This window comes from Zosterops lateralis, assembly GCF_965231275.1.
Source record: "Zosterops lateralis genome assembly, contig: HAP1_HAP1_SCAFFOLD_298, whole genome shotgun sequence".
Lineage (NCBI taxonomy): Eukaryota > Metazoa > Chordata > Aves > Passeriformes > Zosteropidae > Zosterops > Zosterops lateralis.
Window position 1 is genome coordinate 12,789 of NW_028154400.1, and position 6,783 is coordinate 19,571.

General features: G+C 48.0%; 1 long non-coding RNA gene across 1 annotated transcript; it reads left to right on the top strand.

Annotated features, from left to right (window-relative positions):
• The first annotated feature begins 378 nt into the window (after positions 1-378).
• On the top strand, positions 379-3,058 carry LOC310906579. The gene is made up of 5 exons (XR_014589450.1): positions 379-434; positions 1,974-2,136; positions 2,409-2,523; positions 2,806-2,878; positions 2,976-3,058. It is a non-coding gene; the product is annotated as an uncharacterized lncRNA (long non-coding RNA).
• Positions 3,059-6,783: the final 3,725 nt, after the last annotated feature.

The window sequence follows — 6,783 nt, forward strand, 5'->3', positions numbered from 1 at the left end:
GGGATCTCTGCCGGGGCCGGGGGGAGGCCGGGGCAGGGGATCGGGACCGGGGGAATCGGGGCCGGGGGAAAGCGGGGCCGGGGGGAACCGAGGGACAGCGGAGCCCCCGGGCCCTCAGCGCGGGCGGGGCGGGGCCGGGGAACCGGGGCCGGGGGGATCGAGGCCAGTGCCAGGGCCGGGGAACCGGGGCCGGGGGGAACCGGGGTCGGCGCTGAGGGAGGGGCGGAGCTCCCGGGCCCTCAGGGCGGGGCAGGGCGGGGCCGGGGCGGTTCTTGGGGCCCGCTGTCCAATCAGCGCTGCCCATGCCTGAGAGAGCCCGCCAATCGCGGGCCGGGCGGGGCTTCAAAAGGGTCCCGGAAGAGGCTTCTGGGTTTATGGCTCGGTGTGGAGCTCTCTGGGCGGTCTGTGGGGTGTCCCTGGGCTGTTTTAGTGCGGTAAGACTATCCTCATTTATTTCCCTGCAGGGTATGGTGTGTGGGACTGTATTGAGGTATACGTTATATGGTGGGTAGTAACAGGTGCAGCTGGGGTTGGGTTGAGAGCCCGTTGTTCCGTGCCTTGGTCGGAATTTGCCTTAGAATTGCACGACCTTTTCCTCTGGGCGGCTGGGAATATGCTGGGAGTATGAATATGCTGAGCCTTGGTGTTTTTGCAAGTGAGAGGGAGACACGTACTTTTGGGGTATGTTGTTTGGGGAAGGTACAGAACTTTGCCTACCTTGGTTTTTTCCCTTTAATCTCTTGCAGTGCATGGGTCTCGCTGGGGTCTGATGCTGAATGTATTAATTAGGCTTTAACTGGGACAGAACATGGCAGGAAGAAACAGTCTTTTGAGGTTGATTCATAAAGTAACTTGAATAATAAAATTTCTGTGGAAGTTACTATAGAATTTGTAAGAGGTACCTATTAGAAGAGGAGGCAGCTTTTGAGTAATGTGAGTTATTTCTGCTAGTTTAAGTTTTCCTTTTCAAGGTATTGGGCATCTGCAAGTTTGCCATAACTTGTGAAGTGCCAAGGCCTGAACAACAGGCCCTGAGCTCAAGTTGACCTGGAGATAAAGGTTTAAACCAGATGTTGTGTTTGCATCCCCTCAGTAGTGAAATAGCCAGGATCATTAGTGTTCTGGACTAGGTCAGTGCTCGTTAGTGAAGCATGGCTTGACCTTCCTGCGTTCAGAGGCCGGACAGGGCCCCGAGATCAGTCCTGTGGCCTCGTTGGGAGATGCAGTGCCGAAGGCAGCTCTTGCGTGGCTCTTGAAGCCCTGGCCAGGCTTTGGGCACATCCAAGAGGAGGCTGAGCCCAGCTGTGCCTGCAGTGGGAGTTGCGTGAGCCCGTTCATTGCCCGCAACTGTGTGACCTGGGCCCTGTCCCGGCATGGCCAGAGCCTCTTTGCCTGATGGTGGACACACTCGTGGGAATTCCCAGTTCTCCAGGGCTGGGCTGTGACAGGGGATTCCCAGCTGCTGTGTGGCTATGGAGGGTGAGGAAGCCTCAGAGTCCCTGGTGTTGGACCTCAGTCCCTGTAGGTGATCTTGGGTAGCAGTGCTGAGGGACACTGCTGAGCTTCTCCTTGGGGGTTCTCTGCTGCTTTGAGTAGGGAGATGCACATTTCCATCTAGCTCAGGATTGCTTGGGCAAACGAACGGAGCCCTGGAAGGTCCTTGAATGTGTGGGGTTTTTCTCTAGTCCTGGCTTAGAGTAACCTTCTGTCCTAAAGGGATCGAGCAGCACTTGCTGCTGCTGGGAGACTTCAGTTCCTTTCCTTCCAAATGTTTGGAATGCTCTGTAGCTGATGTGCTGCTATCAACATGTGCAAGGTTCCTGTCTTTGCAGCATATTTTATCGTATTCCCCGTGAGATTGAATGTCCCTGCAGTGATTTGTGACCTGCTGAAATGTTAAAGCCAAGCGAGTGATAAGCTCATTGTTTTTCCAAATGTGTCCTTTTACCTCTGTTTTGCCTCCCCATTAATAGTAAAATAAGGCCATTCTCCCTGTTGGTGTCTGTGTCCATTCTCCTGCCACTGTGGACCGGAAAAACACTCGGTCACTGGTCACTGCCTGGAGTGGTGCAAGGAGAGATCCCAGGGCAGCCACCAAGTCTCCACTTGCTCCTTTTCCCTGGTGAGCTCCTTGGGGTGAGTGCAGTGATCCCTGAGGATGGAGAAGGGCTTGGAATGAGGGAAAAGACTTGGAGAAACCATTTTCCAGAAGGATGTGAGCCTGAAGGTTTGTCCGTTATCTGGTGCTTTTGTCCATCTCATGTGTTTTCTGTTTTTAATGATTGTTTAAGTTTGAGGACACTAATTTCAAAATGAAGAGGGCATTTCTAGGGCATATTTTTTTATGATTTTTATGCCTTTTTGTTTTGTGGAAAGAATTAATTTTGTTTTCATGTTTTGTCCTTCAGGACGTGCAGAAGCTCAGTTGACCCTCCCACACCGAGCAGTGCCAGTGCACAGCAGTGAAATGCATCAGTTGTTGTCTGAATGGATTAAACCTGTTGGTGCTGCTGTTGGTTCACTGTGAGGATTTGTTGTTCCTATGCACTTGGGGGGCTTTGGCCACGCTCGGGGGGATGTAAAATAAGCACTGGGGGCTGCTCTGGATATGTGTGCTCTGGACATGAGCACTGGGTTTGGCAGCGAGGCTGAAGGGTTTGTGAGAGCAGAGCAGGGAATGGACAAGTCAGCTCCAGCAGGGTGAGGTATATCTGCTTCTGCTTCCAGAAGCTTGTAATTTGTGGAAATTTTAAAGCCTGTGGCTGTAATTAGTAGTAATAATAGTGCCCTCTTTTATCTCTTAAGGTCCCTGGCCAACATGGAACAAGAACTGACCCAGAACTTGTTGGTGCCCTGGTAGAGAGAGAAGTAGCAAATGGTATTGAGAGAATTTCTGTGGGGATATGTGAGATCCTGGTGTTCCTGTGAGCTTAAGAAATGATCTGCAATGAAAAATATATTTTTTTTTTCTACAGGAGAATCTGATGTGGAACACGTGACCCAGATGACTTGATGTGACTTCTTGAAACCTTGAAATAAGGTGGTATTAATCTTTTTGGGTAGAAGCAAAGCATTTGCAAGCACTTGGCAGAAGCCTATGAAAGGTAAGTGACGGGCTAAGGACACGAGCAGGAAAACATCTGGGGCTGTGATTTGATTTCACAGAGGGTTATGGATTCCTGTCTCAAATGTCCATATGGCAGTGGAGCTGGATCTATATGCCCCAGTGGAGAGGCAGGGTTGTCCTGTGTTCCTGGCTTTCTAGAGGCTGGAGTGTTGCCCAAGGAAGAGCATCCTGGTTTTGCTGCTGTGTTCAGGCACCAGCAGCCAGGAGTTGTTTGGTGCCTCGTTCCAGAAGCAGCAGGAACCTGGATTTCTGTCTCTAGGATTGTCTTGCTGTCCAAGGCTAAAGGTGAGTAGCAAGGCAGCTCTGGGAGCTCTTGGAAGTCAGGAGTGCCTGGTCTCTCATCTCCAGGTGCTGCTCAGGTAATTGCTCAGGTGTTCACTTAATGGTTCTTTGATGGCTTTGGACTTTCTGGTTGGAAGAAAAAGGGTCCTTTCCAGTCTCTGCCTTCTGTAATTCTGGGATCAGCCATTACTCTTTTCAGGCAGGCTAGATAGCCTCAGGAGTGGGCAGAGGAAGTGCTACCTGAAGTGTGGTTCCACAGGAGAGGGGAACAAGCTTTCTGCAGAGGTTCAAATGGCTTGTGACTTATAGAAGCACTGAGGTCTGAACAAGAGTCTTGAGCCAAAGCTGTCAGTGGCCTATTTTGGTACTGGACAGTCTTGATGGGGCCATTAAATCCAGTTTTTCCAAGAGCCTTTTCAGCGTATCTTTAGTGTATCTATCTTGACTGCCAGATTTCTACAAGAGAGGCCTCCTTGAGTTTGTCATGTGAGCAAAGGGTCCTTCACACAGTGGCTTTTCTGCATTGCACATTTAGTTACAGTCTCCACTCTGGAGGGAATTTTCATTTGGAGCCAGTTACTGCCTTTCTTAAAAGATTTGTTACATGGTCAGAGACTAAGCTTACCCTTAGAAGCACACCGTGACTGACAAGGCTATCTGTGGAGCATGTGCTATGTCCAGAGAGGATTCACTGACAGCTACTTGGGTTGTAGGAAGACAGCTGGTGACAGCTGGCAAGTTTATCCTTTTATCATCCTGGCCGTCAGTGCTCCTGTTCTTCCTTTAGTTCTGTTTCTTTGCCTATCAGTTCTTCAGCTGTGCTGATGAAGTGCAGAGGATGAGTTTGCTCACTTTATTTCAGCCTCTCATAGATTCTAGTCCCATTAATGGGCCTGCCTGGCACAGACGAGAGGAGAGTTTGGTTAGGGTTTTTTTTGTCTTTTTTCTTGCCCCTCACCCTTTTGTAATTTGATTGATAGCAGGTAATTCTTCAGCTCAGTCTTCGCTCCTGATGCTACAGTGTCATGCTTGCTAGGGGAAGCTGCATGTAATGAATGCACATTGCATTCAGCTGTCAGGAGTAATTTTCCATCTGTGGCACAAAATTAGAAGGCAGTCCTTCCAGCATGCGACTCTGCCCTGTATTTCCCCCAACCAAGTTATTCAGTCCACAAGTTACCAATTTTGTCATCTTCTCTCCTTTCTGCCAACAAAATACACATGAAAAAAGAACTGCCTGTAGGCCATAAAAGTGTACTTGCAAGTCATAATCAAAAGCTGAGCTTCCTGGTCTTTTCACAACTTTCTCGCTAAACTCGTTGGCTTCAATGGCTCTCAGTTCTCTGTGAGAGAAGGAACCTATTAAAAGCCACACGGAAACATTAGCTAGCGAAGGCAGAAAAGCCTTTGCTACCCTCGGCCACAGGTTTTGTTAACCCCTCCAAGCTGCAACCAGCATTACCGCATTTTGTGTGCCCCTGGTGTAAGACAGCCCCTTGTAGGTCATAAATCACCACGGGTGTCATCACAGAACAACCTTGCTGGCCCCGTTATTGTTATTAGGTCTAGAAAGATGAGTTGCTGACCTTTACCGAGCGCTATTTCTGTTGACTGCTAAAAACCTTCGGAACAAATCGGAACAAAGTTGCGTGTTCCTTGGCCGTGTGAGCCAGGCTCTAACTGCCTGTGAGCTTTCTGAATGTTAGCAAATCTTCAATGATCTCTCAAATGAGGGCCTAGTTTACTTTGCATATACTCTAAAGAAAGGTATGCTTCAGGTCCAGACTACCGGTACTAAATACTACCGGTTATTCCCATTGACACAGCTTCTGATTTGTCAATGGGAATAACACAACGGGAAAGCAAGCTCCCATGTAGAAAGAGGCATACCGCTGTTACCCATGACACAAACTGCCCACTGTTGGTGTGGGCAGCCCAGTGCTGGTCTATGCCGTAAAGAAGCTCATTAGGAATACAGTAGGGTGAGAACCTAGGCTTTGTATATTCCACAGGTTTCAGGATAACACTTGTCAAATGCCTCCTGTTCTGCCGTGCATCTCAATGCTTCTGATTATTACTTGCAAAGTTATTTTGCAGCAAAGCTTCCAACCTGTACCAAGCAGTACAGGATATACGGGTAAAGGAACTGCCGTAATTGTGCAAATTATGGAAGGAAATGCCACCTTTCTAAACCTGTTGTGAGGAATGGTGGCAGGAGGATTCTGGAGGGATTTGATGCTGATGTTCATGGGAAAGTTTTGAACCAGAAGCTTATGAAAGGTCCCCATATTTTCTCTCATTTTAGGGTTGAAGTATGAGGAAGTTGTATTGGCTTCAATCTGTCAGGGAAGTCCTAAATATTTCTTTGCTTATGGACATAGCTTAAGGTGCTGAGAGATGCAGTTGGCTAGGTGCACTGCCTCGGCTGTCGGGACACTCAGGGAAGCAGCGGAGAGGCAAAGCTTAGGCCTGGCGCTAGAAAGCCAGATGAGAACTGTACGAAGCGGAGTTCTTACTCAGCAGTTTAACCACTGGTGCTGTAGACTAGTGAGTTACAGCACTCAGGAAATGCCTCTGTTTCTGTCCTGTCTATAAAGACAGGAAAAAAGTCTTTGCTTTCTTAAGGAACTTAGTGATGCCCCTTCCGCTTGCAATAAGAAGTATATGCATCAAAGAAATTGATTATGAGCTTGGCTCTATATTAAAAGAGTTGAAGCCAAACCGTTGAGCCCACTGCTGCTCTCCACATCTGTGTTCATTGCTCTGATAATGAATAACAGTTGGGATAAAATATTTTTGATGAAGCAAAACACAAGTGTTTTCCTCTGCCTCTTTTTGTGAATGTTCTTGTAAGCCTACATATAGATCACCTTCCTTTGTTGTTTATTTTCTGGCACACAAGGGAGGAAAAAAAATCCGGTACTTGGTATGGGCACTCTTCAAAATTAAGACCAAGGCCTGCATTCTGATTTTAGGGCGATAACAGTAAATATCAAGTAACTGCATGAATTGAAAGAATAATTTCACATTAATAATAATATTATAGCTGAGATTGAAATTTGCCCTGTTACCTTTTAAATTACCAGCATGTGCATATTTACCTCAATTAGGAGCTTCAGATCATTCCTTCTGTTAAGCTTAATGCAAGGTCAGGGTTCTATCTGCAGTAGAAGTTTTTCCCAACCCTTTAGAAGCTGTACCGGGATCATTACGTGGCTGCCCTTGGCAAATGTCTGACTGTATTGTCAATTGCTATGTCCGGTCAGCCATACGATGAACGTTACCTGTGTTACGTGGGCCAAAATGCCACAGCAGAAGCCAAGGGCTACAGGTCTCCTGTTGAAGGAAGGAAGCTGGCTGCTCTCTGTTTGGCA